General features: G+C 41.9%; 1 protein-coding gene across 2 annotated transcripts in view; it reads left to right on the forward strand.

Annotated features, from left to right (window-relative positions):
* The first annotated feature begins 441 nt into the window (after nucleotides 1–441).
* The window catches only part of luzp1 (leucine zipper protein 1), a 51,179-nt gene continuing 31,988 nt past the window's right edge, over nucleotides 442–19,632 (forward strand). Inside the window, exons 1-2 of one of the 2 annotated variants that reach the window (XM_044375299.1) lie at nucleotides 442–873; nucleotides 19,304–19,362. The gene's annotated coding sequence lies outside the window, so the exon portion shown is untranslated. The remainder of the gene's footprint in view (nucleotides 874–19,303; nucleotides 19,363–19,632) is intronic. The other variant, XM_044375300.1, reaches the window with a different exon arrangement.

Here is a 19,632-nt window from a genome sequence, read left to right on the forward strand (position 1 = left end):
TTTTATTCCTTTTGATTATGTAAACATGCCTGTAACATTGCTACAGGTAGTACTGCTGTACTCATTGAGTTTATGGTGAGTTCGTGGAACTTTGGTATCACTAATGGCCCTTATTAAAAGGAGGGAACTGTGATACACAATGCTAGGCTTATACAGAGTTTGATCTTCAATGGCATTGAAATAGTGCTATAATACTGCATTGGAGGCTTATGGAGTATTTCGGGTACTCAGTATGAGTTTTTTGCTGACCCTAGGTTGTTCAGTTCAAAATCGTGTGTGTTTGTATGCGTGTGCGTGCGTGTGTATGTGTGTGTGTGTGTGTGTGTGAGAGAGAGAGAGAGAGAGAGAGAGAGAGAGAGAGAGAGAGAGAGAGAGAGAGAGAGAGAGAGAGAGTATATTACTCTCGCCACTCACACAATTTCAGCTTGGATTCATTCCTCCTCACCGGCCTGACTTGCGTATGTTATGTGGGGGGAGAGAGGCGGGACCTCGCAGCCGGGAAGGGCGTTCTCTTTGCGGTCAGACCGGGCAGAGTCATCCCGAGGGGTGGGTCCTCCGGCAGCAGAAAAGGAAAACCCACCTTTTTTCATTGTTAAGGACGCGGTGGAATGTGATGGTTTGATCTCAAACGGACCAGGGAGGGGAATATCCGAGAGGAAAGGACCAACGAAAGCGATTCGGGGAAAGGGGGAAACCAAAGAAGCAGTCCCCCCCTGCCGCCTCCAAGCCTCTGGTCTTGTCTGAGAATATGTGGATGAACTTGTCCTCGCCGTGTTGTCGGCAGCAGCGCGCACTACCGTCCGCATGAACTCACGCCGTGTGAAGTTGTGGATTTACTGTTGCTGTTTGTGAGCCGGCGGCGGACCAGCGAAGGTAAAGTTGGAGTCTTTGTATGTCTAAGTGTGTTTTGTGTTGGGTGGTGAACACGGGAACAGGGTTTGGGGCTCAGACAACGGCTTCCTGAGTTGGACCCAGTCAGTCGGGACTGCAGAAGTCTGAACTGCGGCAAGTTTTTCAACCCTCCTCCTCCTCCTCCCTGTCCTTCTCCTCCTCCTCCTCCTCCTCCTCTGCTCGCTTTTTAGCCAAAATGAAGCATCCAGGATTGCGGCGAAAACCTCAGGTGGTTAAAATGTAGCGGTGCATACAACATTTCCATCCTATTTTATGAACACATAGCAGTTTTTTTTTTTACAATGTTTCACGTATTTGGCGGTATAATTGTTACATTGTTTGCGACTTGCTAGTGTCTACGCACAAGACGAGGCTTTTTTTCATACAGTACAGCATAAATATGTTTCAGCTAACTTCAGAATGGGTTTGAAAACATACAAAAAATGGTTGAAGTGTAGGCTGCTTTGACATACTCATGATATTCATGTAGCTCATGTTTAAATTGGCCACTGGAAAGGACATTAGGCCATCTTTTTATGCACTGTACCACACTTGGTTACTCAAACCGTTTCCTCTATTTCTTAAGTCGTCAGGAATTTCAGGGTATTTTTTTTTTTTTTATGAATGAAGTCATAATGTTTCACTTTCTCTTGTTGACATTATGTAAGCAAGGATATCTAGACTTTGTACTGGACTACCACAACCACTGCTTTGGCCCCATTTCCTTCAACATACAGGGACATAAAAGCAGGAAAACTGTGTTTAGCCATACACACAAATATATTTCAATGTATTTCCCCACACTAAGTTTACAGAAAGGAGACACTGTATGTTTTGTGGGAGATGTGGCATATTATGTTAGTAACTGGGTATGCTTAGGTATGTGCTGGATATTTTTATTTATTTATTTATTTTTTAATCACTATTTGGGCACCATAGCATCACAAGTCACTATAAAAATATTATATTCACCCAGTAACAGACCAGTTGAGGATGCTCACAGAGTACAGGATGAATAATGTATTGATTTTACACTTTGTTGTCAGGTCTGTGCAATGTGTCTACTGTTACTGTTAATTAAGCTATTTTGACAGAAACCGGAGTAAGGCAGCAACTAATGATGATTTTCCTCATCGATTAATCTGTCGCTGAATTTCTCGATAAATTGATTAGCTGTTTGGTCCATAAAATATCAGAAAATGGTGACAATTGTCGATCACTGTTACCCAAAGCGTGAGATGATGTCTTGTTTTTAACAGCCCAACAGTCCACAACCCAAAGATATTCTGTTTACTATCATAGAAGACTAAAGAATCCAGAAAATATTTACTTAAAAAATGATTAATCGATTCATCAAATTAGTTGTCAACTAATCGATTAATCATCTAATGGTTGCAGTAATGACAAATGAGTTGTGCAAATGTTCCTGTGTGCAGTGGTTGATCTTTAGATGGTGGACAACTCTGTTGTTAAAGGACTGAATTGGCCTCGGATCTCACGATTTGTTCAGTGGACAACAGTTTTGATCATAGAAGTAAGTATCAAGCAAAAATGCTAAACATTCTGTGCTACAAGCCTCTCAAATGTGAGGATTTGCTGCTTTCATCTGATTTTTATATGAATATTTTGGGGTTTCAGACTGTTTGGCAGACAAAACAAGCAATTTAAAAATGTCACCTGCAGGTATTGGAAAATGTGATGGGCTTTTTTCACAATTAGTAAAGCAGCCCTTTTGGATTATTTGTTAAGTCAACAAAGAGTGTGGCAAGACTTGCTCGCTGTGCTTGTTTGTGTATATGTGAGTTTGCTTTTCTTCACATGTGGTGGAATGTGTTGTGCTGCATGGGCCACACATTACCTGTATGAAACCAAGGTGGCGGAGCCTGAACAGTAACTTATGTGCTGCCTTTAACCACAACACCTATAGAGGAGTGTGTGTGTGTGTGTGTGTGTGTATGTGTGTGTGCATGTGTCAACAGCAGAAGAGGGAGTTGTAGTGGTGGAATACTAATCTGCCAGGTGGGGCTCGTAAAGAGCAGCACAGGGAGGGAAGGAGATGGAGGGGACCTGTCTTGACCTGTTTCAGACATGAAGGAGACAAAAAAAAAATCACTGATGACTTTCCAGTAAGGCTCACCCTCCCAGCCAGCTGTAGATTATACCAGCTGAGCTACCAGCTTGCGCTACTGTGAGCCCACTTTCCTCTTGGATTCTGCACAGGCACTTGCACGTCAGCCTGTCATGGTGGTGGATGTTCAGATCCATGTGTGAAAGGGTTTCCTACGGTATTTTGGGGGTGGATTATTACACCGCATGTGGAGGGAATGTCTGCAGTTCGGTAATATGCTGTCAGTTTGGAAATGTTGGGAGAAACGCAAAAAGGAAAATCAAATGAGAGTAGCAGCAAAGCGAAGAGTGAGATGTCTAGATTTTCCCTGATTACCGCTTGATCCGCGCATTTACAGTGTCGGGAAGGTATGTTCCTAGTTCGGTTTGGTTGCGTTGGCTCTCAGTGGGTATAATTCCCGTCAAATGCCCTCTCATCCTCTTTGACCTTTGTTCTTTTAATTGAACATGATAGCTGGGTCCGATGATCGTTGTTAATATTGACACAGAAGGAGGGCCGCCGCCACCACCACCTGTTTTGCGATCTTTAAAGTATCCTGGATGCCAAAAAGTGAAAGTTACACAAAGACAGAGTTTGCACCATGTCCTGTCCAGGAGTTGTCGCCTGCCATGCAAAGTAATAATCATACCCCTCTCTCTTTTACGACATGAGCTATACCACGCATGATTGGTTTTCCACTCCGCAGAACGCCGCGACCGCCCTATGAAACTGCCTGTACTGCTTTGGGTGAAACCAAAAACTAATCATTATGGGTGTCCAATAAGGGTAATTATCAGACTAAGCACTGGACCTGGGGATTGCGGAGTGGCTAAATGACTGCTCTGGGGATTAAATTAAAATATTGAGGTTTTCTGCCTGGGAGAATCAAACCGCTGGGAATGTCCAACCCAAGCCTGTCGGTGGTAGTATTACTGCCACTCTGCACATCAAGGTTTATGCACAGAGCCCCTGCTGTTAGTGTAGTGCGAGCACATCAGTGTGGAATTACAGTTGACGTCACGAGTTGCAAGTGCATGAAAAGAAACTGGAAAATTTTATATTTCTGTCGCTAAAATGGATGGAAAATATCCTTAAATTGTCTGTCGCAATTTCAATCATTTGCCTTTATTCTATTGTAAATCCTTCACGACAGAATTAGCCAATATTAAAACATTTATATTGAGTATTAGCCTAATACTGGTAACTAACCCATGAAATCAATAGTCTATATTAGTGTAGGGTGTTTGTTCCCAAAGGAATAAATTGGAAAAGAAAGTCAGCAAGTATCTGTGCAGTGTAACCTATACATCCTAATAAACTGTAATAGATCTCTCAGATTGAATTAGAACCGGATGGTGTTGGTGTTGGTGGTTATTATTAGTGGAAGACTCTCACTTTAAACCTCGGTAACCCTCTCACCCAGGAATAGAGCAGTGGAGGATGCACACAGGACACAGAGTGATGTTGCAGGCGTTACAAAAAGGGGGCCTCCTTGAAATAGCACAGATGAATCATGGTCTCGTAGAGTCTTGTATTAAAGCCCACACACAGCCTGTGAGTGTATACCCTTTTGTGAATGTGTGTGTGTGCGTGTGTGTGTTTTGTGATAATGCAATAATAGGCTCAGTATCCGGGACAGAGGCTGCTGTTGACAATACGCAGGCCAGCTGGAGTTGCTGTCTGTCTATTAGCAGACTTGCAGGAAAATAACTCTGGCCTTGTTCAGACTGCCAGCCCAAATCTGTTTTTTGGCATATCCAGATTGTATCCAGATTGATTTTAGAATGTCTGGACAGCAAAAAAAAAACCACATGAAATGCAATTTTTTATTTTTTTTGCAAATCGGTTCCAAGCCACATTTGGAGGTGGTTTGAAATGCAATTCCAATCGAATTTCTCCAGATGCGTCTGATTCCGGATGCTCTGGCTGCTCAAATCAGATTTCAAAGTGTCTTTTGCGTCATTCACAATGTGACACACAACATAAAATCCAGAGTGACGGAAGTGCATCATAGCAGCTGAGCAGGATCCATGCTGATACTAGCAAAGCTGTATAAAGGACAACACAGAACAACAGTCGGTGGACAGATCGGTGGCTTCTGTACAGGTAAAGCTGGAATTTGTCATGCTTTCGCATCGGAAAGCCATGTGACCAGCATACATAATTACTAACACCTACATCGTTAACACAGCAACCCATGAAGATAGGTTGGTGATGTCTGGACACCTGAATCCAATCTGATCACTTTCAAATAATGGAGAAGCTCAGACTGCCTGCAGTCTGAGCAAAGTTGTATTGCCATAAAGACGCCTGTGTGACACTGTGCGTGTACGTATTGTATAGAGTAGCAGTGAGTAATCGGTTAGTCAGTCGACAGATAATTTGATAATTGATTAATCATTTAAGTAATTTTTCAAGCAAAATTGGCAAAAATTCACTCAAGTGTGAATATCCAAATGATAACATGTTAAAGTGAAAACACTAACATGGTCCCAAAATGTTAAAAGACATAAACCTTGGGCTCTGGGGAATTATGATGGGCACTTTTTTACTATGTTTTTGACATTTAAACAATGTAATGATTATTCAGTCAATCAAGAATGTAATAGGCAGACTAATCAATCATGAAAATAAGGCACTTGAGTGTATTCTACCTCCTCTGTGCTGCGTACACATGTGTATGTGTCTGTATATTTAGGCTCCTTTTGTGTTGCTAATCTCTGCGTTGGTGTAGCTGAAACAATGAGTCCATCAACAGAGAATGAATCATCAGCAACAATTAAGCAGTAATTAATTAACCATTTAAATCACCTATCAAGCAAAAATGCTCAATACTCTGTTTTCCAGCTTGTCCAATTTGAAGACCTGCTGCTTTTCTATTTTATATCAATTAAGATGAAAAACTGTGGGGTTTTGGATTCATTCATACAGTATGTAGCTAATGAGTAAAGCCTCTTTGTTGGTTCCTTTCTAAACCTCTTCTGCTCCTTAACGCTTTTCTTTTTCCCTTCACACCCTATATTTTGTCCTCTACTGGACATTCATATCCCTTTTCCCCTCTCTTCCCTCACCTCCCCCCATTTCTCTCCTCTTCCTGCCTGCCCTCCCTGCCAGCTTTCTTTATCAGTGTGGTGGGCCACTGACAGGGCAGGGCTCTGTGATTTCAGCTGGAGTTCAAACTACTTGAACTTTGTGTGTATTTGTGGGTCCGTTTTGTGTGTGTGTGTGTTAGTGTGTGTGTGTGTGTGTCTGTGCATGTATGTCTGCGTGCCAAGGCACTTTTGCTTGGTGCTGTTCCCAGCCATGTAGATCTGTCATCAGATACTAGAGGCTGAGAGTGTCAATCACTCAGCGAGTAGTAGCCAGAAGTACCTTTCAGCTCCAAGTGTTCGCACGCCTCGCTCGGCCTCTCATTAACACTCACACTCCCTCTCTCTCTCTCACACACACACACACACACACACAGAGCAACTCATTTCAACAGATATGTGCTCTCACTCTCTAAGAATTCCATGTCAAAGCAAGAATGGATTCTGTTCATACAACCTCTTCTGCATGTGTGTGTTTGAGTGTGAATGAATCCCTCTCGTTAGTCCCCCAAAGCGTGCCAAACAACCTCCTCATTACCGGCTGCTCTGATGGGCTCTCTCTGTCCGGCAATGGAGCGGTCACTCACTCAGCGAGGCCTCAACACGGCTGTGCTGCAGGTGACTGTGAACCAAACCAAACAGCTTGATCACGGAGATCAGCTGTGACGGAGACGACATCTGGTATACTGCAGGAAATATCCATGATAACACAGCATTTGAATCTTAAAAGATTGGGCAGTTAATCTGTTTTCAGTTCTAATTAAGCTTGTTTAAATATATATTTGTATATTAATGTGCCATATGCCTTTTTAATTCAAGTGAACTGCCATATTTTGCCTTGTTGTTTGACGAGATGAACACGTCAATAGAAAATATCAGACACGTGACATGAAATCAGGAACATGTGATATGGATAAAGTCGCCCTCTGTGTGATTTTTATATTGATCGGTATATATTGTGATATAGCACAGTTTCTGGATAAAAGAACCACTTTTGGACCAATCCAATGATTTAAATACCTAACAACAAATAAAGTTACTTCAAATTTAAAAAAAAAAAAAATCATATGATATAACCATAAATCTGTTCTGCTCATTACTTTTCTGCATTGCCCACAGTGACATAATACACCCAGAAATTTTAAAAGGATGGCTACAATATAGCAGAATCTCTTATAATAGATACATTTTTATTGTCTCACAGTATTGTCTGTCCAACCCTACATGAAATAAACTCTTTTGTAATTTTAATTATTTTAGTTTTTGCAGTCAGTCCAGTTTGTTTTTGTTTTTGTTTTTTTTAGTAATTTTTTTTTCCTTTTCATGATTTTGATTTGATGCATATAATCCAATCAAAATATTCTGATTACTTGTCACAGTTCTGGCAATCAATCTGTTCCAAAAGTCTTCATAAATTTTGAAAAAGTTGAACAAATCTTAGGCATCCACGTCTTAGTTTTTCATTTACCACACAACTTTATGACTGTATGTAGTATACTAGATTTTGTAATGCATGTCATAATATTCAGCAGCATTGCTGAAAGCTTGTGTAACTCTGACTCCCATTTAACCAGTCAGCCAAACTCACATCTCTGGTATTTACTGACTTGCACAGGTCTGACTTTCTGGATGGTTATCAAATATGTTGCATGAGTGGATGGTTATGAAATTGGAATTGTTTTGGCAAAAGTGGCTCTTGTAAAATGATCAACTTTGTACATTTTACTGATCCCTCAGTGCCGCTGGGCACTCCGAATGACACATTTCCATTTCCTCGTATTCTTTTATATGTGACAAGCTGGCTAGCCAGTTTTGGCAGTCAGACATTGCCTTTCCTTTGTAATTATGAAGAAATCCTTACAGCTCAATAGAGAGCTATAATCGTGCTTTTCCCTATTATGTTTGTAAATCCTTTTGCTCTATATGTAGCTGAGAGCCACTGGATACGCCGAGAGGTTAGCATGACAGCAAATGTATGACCTTTCAGTAGCTAAATTTACTTTAGTCTTCCTAAACCCTTGTATACAGACAGACATTAAAAACATGTGTCTGTTAGTACACAAAACGTTGAGCATCAGCAGATTCTGGACAACAAATAAATTCTGGGCATCTTTCATGACAAGTTACACAACTGGCACAGACACTAGACGTGTTCAGGCTCTTAACAGATGTCTTCAATACTTCTTTTATCACTGTTTCTCAGAAATTATGCACAGGTTGTAATGCTGACACGGACCAGACTTCCAAACTGCCTCCTAGCGCCGTATTTCAGGAATTTTAATTTATGAACACCCATTGCTCCCCTGCAGTCTACGAACACAGGCAGCTGCCCTGCTGTTGACCATGTGAAGCTTCTTAAACTATGGCATGTAACTGAAGAGGAGGGAGGGGGGGGAAGTCATCATCTGGTCTTCATTTTGGCTTCCCGACCGTCCACCATTTCCTTATCAAAAGGGAACAGACAGAGACGTAGTTAGCGTCAAGTCCGTAGATGCTACACCAGAATGTAATTTATTATTTGCGGTCGTGTTGGTTGATGATTAACATATGTTTGACATTTTTTCCAGCTCTTCCGCTGCTTCCAGTGGGCGCCATAGTTTTTAGATCTTCAGTCAATGGTGGAGGCTCATCAAGGTATACTGTGCTGTGAATCAGCTTGTTTAGTCTTCAGATTTTACAGGGCACAGGGTTTCTCACGTGAGTCATCTTCTGAAGTCTGGTGTCTGTCTCTTTGTGCTTTCGCAAACAAAAACATTATCTGTTATTGGATGCAATCTCATCGCAACTTGTCACACTATCCATTTCCTGTTATCTCAGTAGTGTTCTTTGTATTTTGAGGTTCATACTCTTAATTGTGATTCCCTTTGCCTTCTCTGAAACCCTTCACCCTCCGTGTTGAGTGCCAGTGTATTAACCAAGCGCTCCTGCCAAGAACGGGTTTGTGGCTGTAAGATATATCCTGATAGCTGCAGGTGATAAGTCCTCTAATGTTTAATCAGTGGCCCGGCCAAGCCAGCTGCCCCCACATGGCTGGAGTTTGGACCACATTGACTAATAATGTGGGTCACTCCGCTACCGTGTTTGTGTTTTACATGCTCTCAGGTTGACCTGAAACACACGAGTTTCCTCTTGGCTTTTGGCTTTTTATTTTTTTCCAACCGGTTCCTGTGTGGGATTAAAGTTTCTGTTGGACATTTCAGCCCCTCCAACAAGTTGTTTTACAGAAGGTCCCCCGTGCGCCTGTTTTGTTCCTACACTGTACAGGCTCCTCAAAAATGGCTACCTTGTGGATCCTGGAAGAAAAGAGGAAAGAAGTGCAGAGGAAACAGACTTCAAAAGCATGTAGGAGGCACAGCAAGGCAGAGAGAGGGAGGGGAGAGAGAGGGACTGAGAAGTTTTTAACAGGGGAGAGCTAAAGTTAAGACATTTCTTGTAAATTCCTCAGCCACACTTTTTATTTTTTTAGGTGTTCTTGAATCTCCTCCTCAACAGGCCAATATTTCCCCTCTCTCCTTACGATTGTTATCTTGTCTCACACACTCTCTCCTTCTCTTTTCGCCTCGCTAAAGAGGAGGACCCCCCCTCCCCTTTTTCCTGTCACTCCCCCTTCTCCTGCTCGGTCCAGGAGTATTTTTGGAAGTTAATGAAAAGAGAAATCTGAACTGCTTACCCTTAAAAGGCATGTCTGGGTCAGCTGGGTGGAAACTTGTGTTATTAATGTCCTTAACATTTTCTATGTGAGCGGGTCATCTGTATCGCAAGTATGCGTGCGTTCAGTGCTGTGTACAGCGCAGGAATGCTGTGGGTTGGGGGACTCGAGGGGAAGGAGGGTGGGCTATGGAGCGGGCCTACGTATTCAGGAAAAGAGGGGGGTCAGGGGCATATTTGGCATATTTCAGGAGCCATTCCAGTCTGGTTCAAGATGCATTCTTCTTCCTAGAGATCTCACCGAGCAGCCAGACAGACAGTGATCAAGGGAGGGGAGGAAAGGTGAACATCACGCTCTACTTCCTATCAGTCTTGTGATGCTGGTGGTGGAAGATGGCACAGAACTATACATTCCTCGCTTTGATGGAGCCAAAACCAAGAAAGATGGTAAAAACACATGAAAATACCTCCTTGTGCCACCTACATACTGACACAGATGTCTAACCCCCCCCCCCTTCCATTAAGTCCTAAACCTCAATAACATCCATAAAAGGCTAAATGTTGAACCAAAGTCCTTCACCCAGCAGCAGGGTTTGTATGTCTTGGGTACCATCACTACAATTTGATGAGTGTTTATGTGCCGAGAGCTGCAATACGTCTCTTTCAACCTCTGTTCTGTGGCATAATAGTTACTCCCTCTCTTCTCTAGAATTTTTAGTCTGTTATTTGTAGTCAGATGGCTACGACATGACAACGGTTGGCAGGAGTTCGTTGCAGCGGTACCAGTCCAGAGCCCAGCAGAGGTCCGATTCATCTAGAGGTCATGAGTCACTGAAGTCTCTGAAACCCGAAGCTAAATGTTAAATGTTTTCCTTGAGTCTCCCTCACACACTGACACCGAACCAAACTCATAAGAGAGCGAAGAGTTAGAATATCAAATAATGCTTTTCGCTGTTCTGATACTGCCGCTGCTGTTTCTGAGCGAGGCCCAAAGAGATGACATCAAACAGCGTGCGTGCTGTCTGTCCTGCGCTTTGTTGTGTCTGACACCTCTCATGTTTTGATCTCGGTAGGAAAAAGTGGATTCGGGAACCACTTCTAATGGTGTTCATCCTTCGAGTGGACAATTGTAGAATCTACATCAAAGAGCACTGAAGCTGACCTGGAGGCTCGTGGTGGCCCAACAGCTTACTAAGACACTTTTTGTTGTTTTTTTTCTTTTAATTTGTCTCCAATTTGTACTCTTAGTGAGTCTGGCAAATAATTATTGACGATTCAGTGTTCATTTTCAGTGTGTTTGCGTTCTTTATGCTTTAGTAGTAGTTCTCAACTCCTAATTTTGTAGCATTTTGCCTTCCTTGCTCTTATCCACATACTTCACAATCCTATTTAAAATATACATACAACAGTAACTGGATGAATGGAGATAAATGTGTTGTTCTGCCCCAATTTCGCACCCTATAACTTGTTCCATACCGGCTGTGTTTGTGTATTAGATTTCTCAAACAGCAAGACTCTGCCTCCAAGTAGTGAGTGGGTGAGCAGGAGAGGAAAGCCAAGTGAAAAATAGCTGAGTGCTCAGAGGGAGACAGAGCAAGACGCAGCAGGCTACCTGTAAAACATGACTTTTATAATGATTGTGAGCTGTGATTTATCTGCACCGTTCATTGTGGGAGAAGAGGTAAGGGAGAGAATAAAAAGAAGGAGGAATCTTTGCAAGAGGCAAGATGGAGAAGCACCTGACTGTTAACGACAGGGCTTTTGCATGCTAAGGGCAGGTCTTGTGAAGGTCAGTCTACTTGTCTCATCCTTCTTATTTTGCTCTTGTTACGTACATTATTTTTCTTTCACTTCAACAAAGAAGGGGAATTTTAAAAGATGGACTCAAGATCAGTGGTGCCTTTGTCAACATATTCAAAAGTGGCATTTAGAAATTCACATGTAGCCGTATACGTGTGTGGATGTTTGTTTATTGGCTCATCTGTGACTTTTTGCGGGCTTGTATCATCACATACTCTTCATGAGATGACACCAAGTGGCAGCGTTAAGTCCGGTGATGTATGTAGTCTGGAGTCTTTGCTCTTGTACCTCAACTGTATGAGGGACACACACACACAGTTAAACACACACTCTCATACTCCTGTCTGACCTGTTTCTAAGCCTTGGATCTACAGGGCGGCTCTCAAAATAAAATTCCTCCCGCAGATTATTTTTCTTGTGATCAGAAAATATACATGTTCTCAGAGAGAGGAATGTTCGGACGCCATGGCAACCTGGCTGTTACTCACTTCCACCTCTTCGGTTTCGCTCGTCCTCTCCTGTCTTGTTTTGTCTTTCATCTTTCTATTGAACTTCTACATTTTTTGCTCCTTGTGTACTTTGTGGACAGTTCTACAAGAGGTTGGTAAATCTAATGAACTTCCAACATCACTTTTACTGACGTATATCATATCATTAGCACCCTTATTTCCTGTTTGTCCTTCTGTTTTCACCCACTGTCATTGAAACCAGTGAAATGTTTTTTTCTTATTTCCCGGAGGCATCCTTCACTACATTCCTCCATCCATCCGTGTATTAGCATGTCTGGTTTTAGGAGCTTTCATCATTGTGGTGCTGATGCATGCAGACCCCAACTGCTAGGCTATTTTCAGCCTCTTCTCCCCCCTCCTCTCTACCCCTTTTTTTTTCTCTTCTCCACTTTGGTTTTATATCGGAGGAGATCTCTGTACTTCTGCCTTTTGTAAAGGGCAGCTGAGGGCTGGATTGACTGGTTTTCCCCTTCATGCCAACATTGCTTTTGGAGCTCCTTCTCATGCTAGTCCCAACCAGGGGAAGTGAAGCAGCACAATGCGAGCCGTGGCAAGGCCATAAAAATAGACAGAACTGCTAAAGTGCAGCTTTTACTTCAAGAGAAATGCTTGAAGCACTTTCATGCCCAACTTTTATGTAGTAGAAGTAGTAGAAGAAGAATTTGGCTGAGAAGGCTGCAAGTAATGATTGTTTTCTTGACATTTTTCGTCTTTATTGGACAGCTATTTTTAAAGAGACAGACTATAAGTAGAAAGATTGACAAACAGGGCTGCAACTAACAATTATTTTAATTATCGATTAATCTGTGGATTATTTTCCCAATCAATCTATTAATTGTTGTCTTATCTATTGTCTTATGTTTTATGTTTATAAAACATAAGAAAACTGTGAAAATGCTCAGATCTGTTTCCCAAATGTCCAAATCTTCAAAAAATATTTTATTTACTATAATCTAAGACTAAGAAAAGCTGCAAATTCTCACATTTGAAAACCTGTAACCATCAAATTGTCAGCATTTTTGCTTGACTTATTGATTAACTGACTCAATTTTAAAATAGTTTGACTCACTAACATTTCTGTTAACACTTTGGATGACTCAAAATGATTACACAAGTACTCTACCGTTCTGACCCAGACAAATACACAGCGACTCAGACCATGAGCTAGTCATCGGCACCCCTCTGGCCTTCATCTGCCCCTCACTTCTTTTCTCTTGTTGTGTCTGTGCATCACTTTACGGCCAACTCAACATTTGGATAACTGATGGTGCTTGTTTCACAAAAGACACCATTTAACTAAAGTTTAGTTGGTATTTATAGTAAAGAAGGTAATTATTTAACTATTCATCCCTTGTTTCTTGTGATTTTTATAGGTCAATATGCACTCGTCATTGGATAACACACTGTCTGGCCCACTCTCGGCTGAGGGGTTTTTTTTTTGTGCATATGTTCGTGTGTGTTCTGTGTGTGTATGTGGATACATTCAGACACAGGAGCCTCACAGGAATCCCATAACACTCCCAAGTCCCTGAGTGGCTCATTTGTGCACTGTGGAACATTGTGGAATACCAGGCATATTTTATGATCCAACCTTCAGCCGGCTCCCTCTCTTTCTCCCAGAGTCTGGGTTTATTTGTGAAGCTAAGCCGGTCTGGCCGTCAGCGCCCCCTCCCCTCTCCTTCCTCCTTCCCCGCAGAATACTTAAACATTGTATTTTAGAGCTGATGCTTTTATTCAGAGTAACTCACACTGAGTGGGTGCAGTATGTTTGCTGGCCGAGGAATCAAATCTACAAACTCGAAGGGCCGAGAGATGAATTATGCAGCATGGTTTGTCACCCTGTGAGAAGTTGAGGTCTCTGTGTGGGTATGTATGTGTACAGTATGTGTGTGTGTACATACCCCTCATCTTGTGGCCTTGACAAACAGGTCTACCACATGTGGTGGCGTGTTTTGTCTGCCTGGCCAAACAAGGATACTGCAGAGCTTCAAATCCGTGGCAAAGACTGACTCTCGCCCACCCACTTGGACAAACTCGCAGTCTTTACCTCCTTGGTTTCTCCCTCTAGTTATGCTTTTTTTTTTTTTGTTGTCCTCATTTCACTCCTTGTCTAAACCTCTCCAAATCTTTCCCAGTTGCCTCTCGCATCTCCTCTCCTTAACTACTCTCACCCACTCTCTCTCATTCCTCTCTCTCTCTCTCTCTCTCTCTCTCTCTCCGTGCCTCCCTTCCTCTTTTTCTCTCTAGGTGTGGACTGCACAGAAGAATGTAGTTAAATTAGTGTTTTATCTCTCCTGCCAGCCAGCTGCATCTGCACTCCCAACCATGCCAAGCATTTGAGACACAATTGACCTTAAAAGGAAACAATAGCGGCCTATCAATTCTGCTCTGCCAGTCAAGGAATGGCTCACTCCTGCATGGGCAGGGTCCAGCTCGCACACAACACAAGGAAGTGTTTGGAAACTGAACTTTGAAACTGCTGGGAAATAAGAGAGGCACAGTGCACCAGTAAAGTTTTTCTAGTTATTTAGTAAAACAGTGTGTACAGGGCTGTAGCCAGGATTTAAAGAAATACAAGGGGAAACAAAAAGTCTGCACAACACATTGCCTCTCCCTTCAGACATTTAAAAAAATATATATTTTAATTATTAAGTTAACTGTTTATTTATATTTTCTGTCCATTCTGTTTTCCTACATGAAGGTCTGAAGGCTGTTTCAAAGTCTTTTCTGCAATTATTTCCAAAATGACCACTAGCACACTTATTAGAGGGCCTGAATTTAGCGATTGAGACCATAATGACTTGCTGGAAAAAATGATTGACTCCGAAATAGGTTATATTGAGATGCCCGTGCCAGGAGATAACTTTGCTGAACTGTCCTTGAACGAGACAGTAAATGCTTACCAGCTTTTATGTAGCCGACTCTGCTCTTTGACTTGCTAAAGTGAATTCTCAAATGCTTCCCTGCTGATCAATAAAGTATCATTATTACATTTATTAAGATCTATATTAAATACTATAGATTCTGTCAAGGCAGGCCTGTCTACTTGTTTATCTTCAAATTGTGGATTTGACCTTTTAAATACTCTTCACATTTTGCCTAGTTTACAAGCCAGGAGGTTACTGTGTTGTGAATGTGTTGCCAGTGAAGGTGTTCTGTGATATTTCAAGCTGTCATGTTACCGTTGTTGTATAAATGAATAATAGTTGACACTAATCGTATCTGTTTAGTCAGCAGTAGTGTGTGAAAGCCTCAGCTGTTGTTTGCGGAACTGGTGAGGGCTGGATGGGTGAAAGTCATTAGATATTAGGACAGGTTCTGCAGGTTCACGGTGAAGTTTAAAGGAGGTGGATGATTTTCTATTTGACAGCTTGTAGACAAAATTCTTCAACTCCACCTTGCTGCGGCGCTGGAATGCAAATAGCAGCAGGAGGAATGCTGTTCACAGTCTTCAGTGGCAACAAATGAAAAATCAATCTCCTGCTCTCTTGCTCCTCCGGTGTTCCCTCCTCCTTTCTTTTGTTAGCTCCTTGTTTCTGCTGCTTTCTGGATCTCTGCTTCCTGTCTCTTCCCATCTGCTCGCTCCGTCTTTCTCTCCTCTGTCTCTATCCCTTGTCCTTCTCTCTCTCTCTCTTTCTCTCTCTCTCTCTAGGCATCCTGTTCACTGTGTTTGATTTGGGCATTCCTTTCCTACCCCGAGCAGACAAAACAACCCCAGACCTCTCTGAACTGAAACCCCCAGTGTGCGCGTACACACACACACACACACACACACACTCCTGCTAATCACTCACAGGAAATGGGCTCCCATGCAAACGAGGCCCGCCTGGCCAGTGGAACCCAGGATGGAGTTTCAGGCCTTGAAATGTTCTCCAGCGGAGGAAATTGAACATGATCTCTCTCTTCCCCCTTCTTTCGTTGTCCCTCGTTTCCTCTCTTGTTTTACTTGACGGGGGTTCCTCTGTCCCTCTCTTTTGACGCTCTTTTTCCGCGCTCCATTTGAATGCATCCATTTTGCTGTAAAACACTGCCATTCAAGCCGGCTAACGGACACATACAGAGTTATTTCTGTATAGAAGAACTGGTACAGCCACTTAGATTTGAATGTAGCAACTCTGTATGTGGCAAAGTTTGCATTTAAAAATAGTTGATTAAAAGTATGTGGATAATATAAACACTTAAAGAGCATCTGTGGTGTTTTTGTGCTCTTGGCACCAGTCAGACCAAAGGTAGGTTAAAGCATCTCCTAAAAGGTATGATGACAAATCGGCGTCTGTATATATATGTGAGTGTGCGTGTGTGGATGGATAGGTGGCTTCACATATACTGTGTGTGTTTGGAAAGTTTAAGCTTAAGTGCTCAGAAGTATATGTTGATATCTTATCAGCAGCCTTCCATGTGTGATAAAGGCGTACTCAAAGATAAACATTACACGATAAAATGTTTACAATGAATGTGAAAGTGTGGCGTGCCCCTTCAATAGAGATTTCTGCTCTGTTTGACACGTTTGTAGTAACAGACTGACTGGACATGCATTATGGGTCAGGACAAGAAGTGCATAATAAATAGCCTATGCTAAGACTGATAAATGTGCAGGAATATATCTTTACGGCATTGGTGCAGACAACTTTTGACAGATAATCATAACACATGTTGACACAGATTGTACAGGACCAGCAAGGTTCCTTATTGAGGACAATGCAGAGCGGACTACAGTGTTTGTTTTAAAAAAAATAGGGACAGAACATGAGTGACATTGTGGTCAAAATGAGGCGCACATGTCACAGAATGTCATTGTTGGAGCTCTATATAATGGCAAAAACAGCAGAATTATAACAAGATGATACATAATGGGGAAAAATTGTAAAAACCCTGGATTTAATTTGGTCCAATACCACCATAGAAGCTTTTCACAGAATACAAACCTATTGAATTTGAATCTGTTTAAGATGTTTTGTTTGAATTAAAAGGAGGCACTGACTTAATATTTTTGATTTTGTTCTGCCACAAAAAAAGATACAATAGAAATTGCTTGTAAACCTTTTTTTTAATGGACAACTGACATGAAAATGCAGTTTGCAAGTTCAAGTTCAACAAAAAAGAAATAACATACCATCAGATAATCAATATTTTAGAGCTGGGCAATAAATCAATATTACTGTTTAAAATTATTAGTTGTTAGTTTTTGTTTTATTCATGTGAAAAGTTACTCTATGTACTATTTTTAAGTACAATATATCATGCAGCCCTACAAGATAGTTCTCAAGTTCTGATTATGATACATCAACTCATGTTAATTAAAAACTTGTGTACATGCATTGTACTGGAAATAATACTTACTTTGCAAAAAAATCTGTTAACTAAGCTGAAGGCTGAAGGTTTGTTTGCAGACTTGGGACTGAATCTGGAAGAAGTGTCGCCTCACACTGTTTCAGTTAATTCTGCTGAGTAACAGAACGAATCTTCTCCAACCTGACACGCTGTGTGCGTGAGGGGAAGCGAATGGGAGTGAGGGATGAGAAGGAGACAGCTGTTTTCAGTTTTGCTTGGTTACGGGTTGGATAACTGTCTGAATGAATAGCTCCGACCCCCCCCTCTACACACATACACCCCAACAAACACATACAAACACAGACAAGCATGCGGTCTGTGGTCCCCAGGGGTATTTGGCGTCTTTTGGATTGCTAAGAATGTGCCGAATCTCATTTGTATAATCACATATTTTAATCAACACGAGTATTTATCGATCGCACAGCACACAGGCAGCCGGCTTTGTGCTGAGTGGAACTATACATGGGGGTTTTGTGCAGTGTGGGAACGTTTTTGTATAGCGTGAGAATGTCAGATGATTCAGCAAAACCTGTGTACCGACGTCAATGCTGCTGCTCTCATGAATCTAACATGACGGAGCTGAGCGGCAGAGCAGCAGGGCTGTCTTCTTCCTGTGAGAGAAGATGTGTAGGAACAAACAGAGGAGAGACGAGAGTGGCAGCAGCAACTAAAAGACCGGTGCTCCATGTCCATCAGTAGCTACTTACATGATCGAAATGTCACTGAGCACATCACTTGCCTCTATCTCCTCAGTTACTGTAGTTTAGCCTATAAGTCAACAGAGAAAGCTCTTTCTGGACAGTTTAAATGACTACCAAAGGGAAACTTGATTACATCATGCTTTTAGAGGTTAAATAAGTAGTCGATAAATTGATTTCCTATTTTGGGGCATTTTATAGATCAAACAATCCATTGTTTAATTGGGTAAATAATCAGTAGATAATTGAAAATAATAAAAATAATGGTTAGCTGTAGCCCTATGTGCTTTAATATCTGTTTTCTGCCATTTTATTTTTCCATTTCTTCTTCCTCCTTCTTAAAAACAGTCTCAAGGTTCACATACTTGCTTGTTCTGGGGCTTTAAAATATCACATGGCCTTCATCAGCACACACAGGCATTTGATCAGTTGTAATATACAGTAACAGTAGATGTTCCCACGTTTATTCTGAGCGGCCTCTCGTCCATGTCGGTTCAAAAGTCGAGCATGACAGTAAACTCTCGAATGCATGTTTTATGTAATGTTAGTTTCTATTGTACAGTTATGTCCATACCTGAGAGTCCTGTTGCTGTTTCCAGTTCACAGGAATGTTCTCCTTCAGTACTCCCCTCCTCTTTCTCATTTCTCCCCCTCCCTTCACTTCCCTCTCTCTCATCCTTTAAATTCAGTCCAGACTCCAGTCTTAAATCTGGATTCTCTGTGCTTAACCAAACATATGGAATGCTACTGTAGTGGAATGCTCCACGTCTGGGTTGTTTTCTCTGTGTGTGTGCGTGTGTGTGTGTGTGTGTGTGTGTATAACTAACCATGCACATGTTTTGAAGCAGATGAGAGCTCCTAGGATGATGATGATTATGATAATGGTGCGTGTGTGTTTGTGTGTACCAGAGCCTCCTCGGAGAACTGAATGGAGCCTTGTGTTGTCGTGGCCAAAACACTGCTTGTCTGCTCATGCATGAGTCTATTGCAAAGCCTACGAACGCGTCCCATATCTGAGCAGTTAGCTCATTCTTTAGCCCGTTAGCTTGACTGTGAACGATCTCCCCTACAGTGACTGCATTGTCAGCCCGGCCGCAGGCTCGCAGCCTTGCCAACTGCCAAACATAACAATGGTGAAAGATGGCATGAGTGTGTGTGTCTTGATATTATGACGACCAGCGAGTCTACTTTTACTAACCCCATGCCCCGTTTGTGTGTTTGTAACCACAGGATGGAGACTTTGGGAAGAGGAGCTTAACGTGCCACAGACAAAAGGATGCATCTAGAATGTAAGTTATGCCCTCCTGTGATTTGGTAAATGCTGATTTATTTCTGCTCTTTCCTGTTTTTGCACATATTCAGGATGTCTTCAGACCACTGAAAGTCTGTGAAAGTCATCAAATTTAATTAAATAAAAGGCTTTTTAAATACCAAACAGTCTTAAACCCAGTGAAAAGGGGTTTTTGCAGCAGCAGATTTTATTTGCATATTACCTTCATGCAGGATCTGTACAATATGCAATCTATATGCTTTACACATTTGTCCTTAATGTCCCTTAA

The sequence above is a fragment of the Thunnus albacares genome, chromosome 15, assembly GCF_914725855.1.
Source record: "Thunnus albacares chromosome 15, fThuAlb1.1, whole genome shotgun sequence".
NCBI classification, from domain to species: Eukaryota; Metazoa; Chordata; class Actinopteri; order Scombriformes; family Scombridae; genus Thunnus; species Thunnus albacares.